The sequence below is a fragment of the Triticum dicoccoides genome, chromosome 2B, assembly GCF_002162155.2.
Source record: "Triticum dicoccoides isolate Atlit2015 ecotype Zavitan chromosome 2B, WEW_v2.0, whole genome shotgun sequence".
NCBI lineage: Eukaryota > Viridiplantae > Streptophyta > Magnoliopsida > Poales > Poaceae > Triticum > Triticum dicoccoides.
This window is the reverse complement of record NC_041383.1, coordinates 803,914,640-803,922,938: the sequence shown is the minus strand read 5'-3', so window position 1 is coordinate 803,922,938 and position 8,299 is coordinate 803,914,640. Positions and strand designations below refer to the sequence as shown.

The 8,299-nt window shown below is 45.5% G+C and overlaps 1 non-coding gene across 1 annotated transcript; it reads left to right on the top strand.

Moving 5' to 3' along the window:
• The first annotated feature begins 433 nt into the window (after positions 1 to 433).
• Positions 434 to 505, top strand: TRNAT-CGU. Its single transcript has one exon. It is a non-coding gene; the product is annotated as a tRNA-Thr (tRNA).
• Positions 506 to 8,299: the final 7,794 nt, after the last annotated feature.

Genomic DNA, 8,299 nt, shown 5'->3' with positions numbered 1-8,299 from the left:
GTATTCCGGCGACAACTTGAGGGGCCAGCAGTGCGGCGAGTCAGGCGAGCGGCGACGGTGGATCGAAGTGTGGCATGTTGGGGCGAGCGACGGCGGTGGATGGAAGTGCTTCATCGGCGGCGTGCTTGGAGCTCGGTGGTACCGCGGGTATGGGCGCGGTGACGTGAGCGCGAGCCATGCAGGGGCATGTGCGAGCAGTGTGGAAGAAACAAAGTGAGGAGGAAGACGAGAAAGAGGGTCACGGGCTGCCCAGCTGGCTCATCCGACGGCTGTTGAGCATCGAATCAAAGGGTTGCGCGGAGACCGGCGCAGAGTAGTCGCCTTTGGTTGACTCTGTGCACCACGTCGCACAAACCAAACTCCACCACAAGTCTTCGCCGCACTACGTTGCATGTGTGCTTAAATAACGGTAATTTTCGATCACAACATAAATGCCTCTTTAGCATAGTGGTAGTGCGTTCCCTTCGTGAGGGAAAGGTCGCGAGTTCGATCCTCACCGGGGGCTTAATAAATTTATATTCTATTTTTTTCATTCTTGTTATATTCTTAATTCTTAGTATGCTCTCATCATCTCGATATTTTTTCGACTGGGATCATCATCTCGATATTGGTGTCTTCTTTCCCAATCTTTTTACTTAATGCTTGTGTTCTGATCATCTCCACGTTGCGTGTCTAGTTCTCTTTTTCTTTTTGGCGAAAAGCATGTCTAGTTATTTTGGCATGTAAGTTTTGCTAGCACACTTGCCATTTATTTTCTTAAATTTCTTGCCTAAAATTGGGTTGGTCGCACCCTACCTGTTTTGTGGTTCCACTCTAACCGTTCAGATTATATCTCCTCCTTCGTCGCCAACCATTCGCACCTCGCAGTGCATCCAGAAAAGGATAGCGCACAGTCGTCGCACCCTTTGCATCTCCCCCGTCGGGCTGCTCCTTCACGAGACGCGACGACCGTGTTCGTCGGCGTCGTCGGCCCCGGCAGCACCAACACTATCATTTATATTTTATTTTTTCAATCTTGTTATATTCTTAATTCTTAGTATGCTCTCATCATCTCGATATTGGTGTCTTCTTCCCCATTCTTTTTACTTAATGCTTGTGTTCTGATCATCTCCACGTTGCGTGTCTAGTTTTTTTTTTTTTTTTGCGAAAAGCATGTCTAGTTATTTTGGCATGTAAGTTTTGCTAGCACACTTGCCATTTATTTTCTTAAATTTCTTGCCTAAAATTGGGTTGGTCGCACCCTACCTGTTTGGTGGTTCCACTCTAACCGTTCAGATCATATCTCCTCCTTCGTCGCCAACCATTCGCACCTCGCATTGCATCCAGAAAAGGATAGCGCACAGTCGTCGCACCCTTCGCATCTCCCCCGTCGGGCTGCTCCTTCACAAGACGTGACGACCGTGTTCGTCGGCGTCGTCGGCCCCGGCAGCACCAGCGCTATCCTTTATATTTTATTTTTTCAATCTTGTTATATTCTTAATTCTTAGTATGCTCTCATCATCTCGATATTGGTGTCTTCTTCCCCATTCTTTTTACTTAATGCTTGTGTTCTGATCATCTCCACGTTGCGTGTCTAGTTTTTTTTTTTTTTTTGCGAAAAGCATGTCTAGTTATTTTGGCATGTAAGTTTTGCTAGCACACTTGCCATTTATTTTCTTAAATTTCTTGCCTAAAATTGGGTTGGTCGCACCCTACCTGTTTGGTGGTTCCACTCTAACCGTTCAGATCATATCTCCTCCTTCGTCGCCAACCATTCGCACTTCGCAGTGCATCCAGAAAAGGATAGCGCACAGTCGTCGCACCCTTCGCATCTCCCCCGTCGGGCTGCTCCTTCACGAGACGTGACGACCGTGTTCGTCGGCGTCGTCGGCCCCGGCAGCACCAGTGCTATCCTTTATATTTTATTTTTTCAATCTTGTTATATTCTTAATTCTTAGTATGCTCTCATCATCTCGATATTGGTGTCTTCTTCCCCATTCTTTTTACTTAATGCTTGTGTTCTGATCATCTCCACGTTGCGTGTCTAGTTTTTTTTGTTTTTTTTGCGAAAAGCATGTCTAGTTATTTTGGCATGTAAGTTTTGCTAGCACACTTGCCATTTATTTTCTTAAATTTCTTGCCTAAAATTGGGTTGGTCACACCCTACCTGTTTGATGGTTCCACTCTAACCGTTCAGATCTTATCTTCTCCTTCGTCGCCAACCATTCGGACCTCACAGTGCATCCAGAAAAGGGTAGCGCACAGTCGTCGCACCCTTCGCATCTCCCCTGTCGGGCTGCTCCTTCACGAGACGTGACGACCGTGTTCGTCGGCGTCGTCGGCCCCGGCAGCACCAGCTTGTTGTTGCCTGCCGCCCTCCCTCGTCTCACGCCCGCTATTGTGTGCCAGCTTCAGCTGCAACTGCAACTCTAACATTGGTTGGTCCCGACGCATAGGTTGTGTGGTTGTAGCAAAATCTCCCGCGTCACCGTCTCTGGCTCGCCGCCACCGTCAACTAGCACTGCCATGATCGAGCAAAACAATATCGGTATCAAACCTCCAATCATCAATTGAAGCAAAATATTTAGCCGGTTCCAGCCAACAATAACACCGGTTGCAGCAGAAATCACATGAAGCAAATTCCACCAACGAAGTCAATGTAGCAAAAACCTAACACATTTGAGCTAAACATATAGGTTGGTTGCTCCCCTCTTGGGTGATTTTCCATCATGGGCTGATAACCCACACGTGTAGGGGATCAATTGTCGATCTTTTAGATAAGTACAACTGTCGAATCCGATGGCCTGCAAGTGCACATGGTTTAGTGGTAGTCTTATTGAAGTAAGAGTATCGATCTTGCCACAGACACACAAGAATTGGACTTTGTCCTTGCAGACACTTATGGAAACGTCACTATTGGAAAATGGCTTATAGCTGAACTCAAATTAATGGTAGGCAAAGCCGGGTACCCGCCACATCAAATTTTGAAAGGCAGCAGCGGCGGGTTCCAAGACGCACCCGCCAGTGTTGATAGCGCAATAGTGGCGGGTGGTCAATAACGACCGCCACATTTGGACTCCCCAGATTTGCTCGCGTGTTGAAACCAAACACTAGTGGGCGCAGATGCGTACCTGCCATTGCTACTGCGGGTCACAGTGGCGGGCACAGGGTGCGCCCGCCACAAACATAGTGGGGGTCAGCCTATCAATTTTGTTATTTTCTATATCAAGATGTTAGCAGTGGCGGGCAGTAAAGGTACTCGCCACTTATGCAATGTAGTCAACGGCTAAAAAAAACAACAACTACACATCAATAAGTTAAATGCGGCGGGTGGTTTGTAGTGCCTGCCACACTCCGTTATTCCCTTTTTTGCTTGCCGGATATTTAGTTAATGCCTCGAAAATAGCAAACCAACTCCGAAAGTTGTAAAATTCTAGCACGAGGCTTCTGATGGCTTATATTACTCATGGAAAAAGTTTCAAATTCAAAATATGTTTAAATATTGAGTTATGCGTGTGAGGTGGCCGTTTCTAAACCCTTACACACTTGGCGGAAGAGTGTTTTGAATTTTTTTACCACACCCTACAGGTGTTCAATAAAGACGTCATGCAAAGTTTCGTACGTTTCTGACCTCGTTAGGAAGGGCAAAGTTTGTTTTGCCTTTTTTACTTGCTGGAAATTCAGTTAATGCCGCGAAAATAGCAAACCAACTCCAAAAATTGTAAAATTAAAGCACGAGGCTTCTGATGGCATGTATTACTCAGGGAAAATGTTTCAAGTTCAAAATATGATTAAAATTGAGTACTATGTGTGAGATGGCCTTTTCGAAACCTTTACATGCTTGGCGGAAGAGTGTCATGTTTGTACACGACGTGCATCAGGTTTTGGTCGTAACGATCTGAATTGTTTACCACACCCTACAAGTGTTCAATGAAGACGGCATGCAAAGTTTCGTACGTTTCTTACCTCCTTAGCACGGGCAAAGTTTGTTTTGCCTTTTTGACTTGCCGAAAATTCAGTTAATGCCGCAAAGATAGCAAAGCAACTCCAAAAGTTGTAAAATTGAAACACGAGGCTTCTGATGGCGTGTATTACTCATGAAAAAAGTTTAAAGCTCAAAATATTTTAAAAAACTGAGTTCTATGTAAGAGGTGGCATTTTGAAACCCTTACACACTTTGCGGAAGAATGTCTTGTTTGTACACGATGTGCATCAGGTTTTGGTCGTAACGATCTCATTTTTATCACACCCTACAGGAGTTCAGTGAAGACGTCATGTAAAGTTTCGTACGTTTCTGACCTCATTAGCATGATCAAAGTTTGTTTTGCCTTTTTCACTTGCCAGAAATTCAATTAATGCCTCGAAAAAAGTAAAACAACTCCAAAAGTTATAAAATTCTAGCACGGGGTATCTGATGGCGTATATTACTCGTGGAAAAAGTTTCAAGTTCAAATAAGAGCGCACTGCCTAATTTTTACGCACCGAATATTTATAAACAATATAATTTGCGTACGTAGGCTTAGGGCTGGCGAGCAACCTCGTGTGCCCACCATAGCTAACGTTTGCAGTGGTGGGTGGTGTACACTGCCCGCCGTGCGTTTACCCAAAACATGCCCTTTTCGCACCTAGTTTCCAAACTTACCTAATCCGTTCCCCTTTTCTCTCACCTCTCGCGCACTCGTCCACCGCAACCGCCGCGCACCTGTCTCGCACGCGCTCCGGTCCACCGCCGCGCACCTCTCTCTACTATCGCGTGCTCCTGTCCGCCGCCACCGCAGTCATTGCCCGTGCTCGTACTCCGCCGCCAGCGCAACCGTAGATTTCCCCCGCGGGATCCAATGCGCCGACATCTTTACAACCTCGTGGCCGTTGCAACGAATCCGGCTGTCTCGTCAACACCGCCATCGGCATCGCAAGTTTCTGATTCACATATGTATCAAGGTATAATTTCACTAGATTTCACATCTATATGTTCCACTATTGTAGATGATTGTAAGCGTGTTCGATGAAATACCACACAAAGGAGTTACTTTTTAGATGTTCTTAGATGTACATGTACAAACACGTGCATGGTCTGGTGCCATTCGGCATTTGTAGGACTTGATATGAGTGCCAATATTTTGACTAAACGTCGATTCATTTCCGTTTCATCAAATTTCTGGTACTCAATATGCCCTACTTTCAGCAAAGGTCATGCCGAAATTTTCTTCCTATATTCAATCATAACTCTTTGTTAAAATATTGCAGTTGGACAAATGGATCCCAAAGCCGAAACATCATCTCATAAGGAACCTCAGTACACCAACCCTGACGTAGAGATGGGTGCCCTTGACGTGGATTCAGCCATCCCTGACGTCAAGATGGGCAACAACTAACAGGTTGAACCGACCATCGGGCCAGGGGACACAAGCCACACTGACGGGACTTCATCCAGTACGACCGCCACAGGCAAGAGCAACCGAAAGGCAAGGGATCCCAACAATCTTCACGAAGGTATAATTAGAATCACCGCAGTTGAACAGAAAGGCGAGCCATTCACCCCAGAGGACGCAGCAAAACGTTATAGCAAAATGCTAGGTTGCATCTTGCGAGATACCGCCCGATAGGTAACAAGGATTTGGTCGGGCACAAGGAGAATCTACTACTAGCATTAAACCGTAGTTATGAATTTCCGTCTGATGTGAAGAAGTTAGGTGAAGAGTCTGCCATGTCAAAATGGCCAAAGATGTTCAGGGACTGGAAGAGCAGTGCCCGTTGCAATCTAGTGGGTAAGGACTTCGAGAACGTTAAGTGGCTCAATCCAACTATGGATCCCGAAGAATGGACGATGTTTTGTGAATCCTCTGGTAGCGCGTCAAGCAAGGAGATAAGCGATCATTTCCGTAATTTATGGAAAAATCTGTTAGGTAACCACCGTCTGGGCCCTGGTGGTTACAAAGCGGCAGAACCCAAGTGGGACAAGGAGGCCACAAACTTTATGGCCACGGGTAAACTGCCTACATTCTTGGAATATCGAGATTGTGCTCGGTATTTCCGCTTTGTCAGGGCCCGTGCAGTGCAAGACCCAGACAATAAGGAGTTGGGCAGGAACTTCGCTCGACAGATGAGAACTTGGTAACTGATGTGAATCGTTGCATGGAAAACAAAAAAAAAATCTACACACACGCAATGGTCTATCCATGGAGATGCATAGCAACGAGGGGGAGAGTGTGTCTACGTTGAGGTAGTAGATGATTTCCGTCAGCATGACGGCGTGGTGACGGTGACAGTGAAGTGATCTCCGCAGGGCTTCGCCTAAGCACTACAAAAATATGACCAGGGTTGTAAAAGGTGGAGGGGGGCACCGCACACTGCTATGCAATTGTCTGTTGTGTGCTAGGCGCCCCATCCCACATATATATAGGTGGGAGGGAGGGAGGAGCAACCAAAGGAAGTGCCCAAGTAGGAGCAATCCTACTTGGAGTCCCTCCCAAGCCATGCCCACCCCCTGCCTTATATAGGTGCGGGGAAAAGGCAAGGGAAGGTGCCCCCCCTTTCCTTTCTCACATGAGAGGGAAAGGCAGGAGGGGCTAGCCCTTCCCCCTTCCTTCCCTTAGGGCCTGCTATCCAAAGAAGGGGAGCACCAGGGGCTGGTATGTCCCCCCTTTGGCCCATTAGGCCCATACATTACCGGGGGTGTCCAGAACCCCTTCCGGTGACTAGATGACTACCCGGTGCACTCCGAAACTCTTCTGGTGTCCGAATGCCATAGTCCTATATACCAATAGTTACCTCTTGACCATTTCAAGACTCCTCGTCATGTCTGTGATCTCATCCGGGACTTCGAACAACATTCAGTCATCAAATCAAATAACCAATATAACACTATATCGTCAACGAACGTTAAGCGTGTGGACCCTACGGGTTCGAGAACTATGTAGACATGACTAAGGCACCTCTCCGGAACCTGGATGCCCATATTGGCTCCTACATATTCTTCAAAGATATTTATTGGTCGAACCTTATGACAACATAAGTAATTCCCTTTGTCCATGGATATTTTACTTGCTCGAGATCCAATCGCCGGTATCTCTAAACCTAGTTCAATCTCGTTACCGGCAAGTCTCTTTACTCGTTCCGTAATACATAATCATGTAACTAACTCATTGGTCACTTTGCTTGCAAGGCTTGTTATGATGTGTATTACCGAGAGGGCCCAGAGGTACCTCTCTGATACTGGAGTGACAAATCCTAATCTCGATCTATGCCAACTCAACAAACATCTTTGGAGATACCAATAGAGCATCTTTATGATCATCCAATTACGTTGTGGCATTTGATAGCACACAAGGCATTCCTCCGGTATCCGGGGGTTGACTAATCTCATAGTCGAAGGAATATGTATTCGACATGAAGAAAGCAATAGCAATAAACTGAACGATCAATATGCTAAGCTAATGGATAGGTCTTGTCCATCACATCATTCTCCTAATGATGTGATCTTGTTATCAAATGACAACACATATCCATGGTTAGGAAACCTTAACCATCTTTGATCAACGAGATAGTGTAGTAGAGGCTTACTGGGAAACGGTAATTGTTTATGTATTCACACATGTATTTAAGTTTCCGATCAATACAATTCTAGCATGAATAATAAACCTTTATCATGAATAAGGAAATATAAAATAACTACTTTATTATTGCCTCTAGGGAATATTTCCTTTAGTCCCCCACTTGCACCAGACTCAATAATCTAGTTCACATCGCCATGTCATTTAACACCAATAGTTCACATCGTCATGTGATTAACACCCATAGTTCACATCGCCATGTGACCAACACCCAAAGTGTTTACTAGGGTCAATAATTTAGTTCATATCGCCATGTGATTAACACCCAAGGAGTACTAAGGTGTGATCATGTTTTTCTTGTGAGAGAAGTTTAGTCAAGGGTCTGTCACATTCAGATCTGTATGTATATTTGCAAATTTCTATGTCTACAATGCTCTGCATGGTGCTACTCTAGCTAATTGCTCCCACTATCAATATGTATCCAGATTGAGACTATGAGTCATCTGAATTGGTGTCAAAGCTTACATCGGCGCAACCCTTTACGACGAACTCTTTATCACCTCCATAACCGAGAAATATTTCCTTAGTCCTCTTAGGTAACTAAGGATAAATTTCGACCGCTGTCCAGTGATCTACTCCTAGATCACTATTGTGCCCCCCTTCCAAACTCATGGCAAGGTACACAATAGGTCTGGTACACAACATGGCATACTTTATAGAACCTATGGTTGAGGCATAGGGAATGACCTTCATTCTCTCTCTATCTT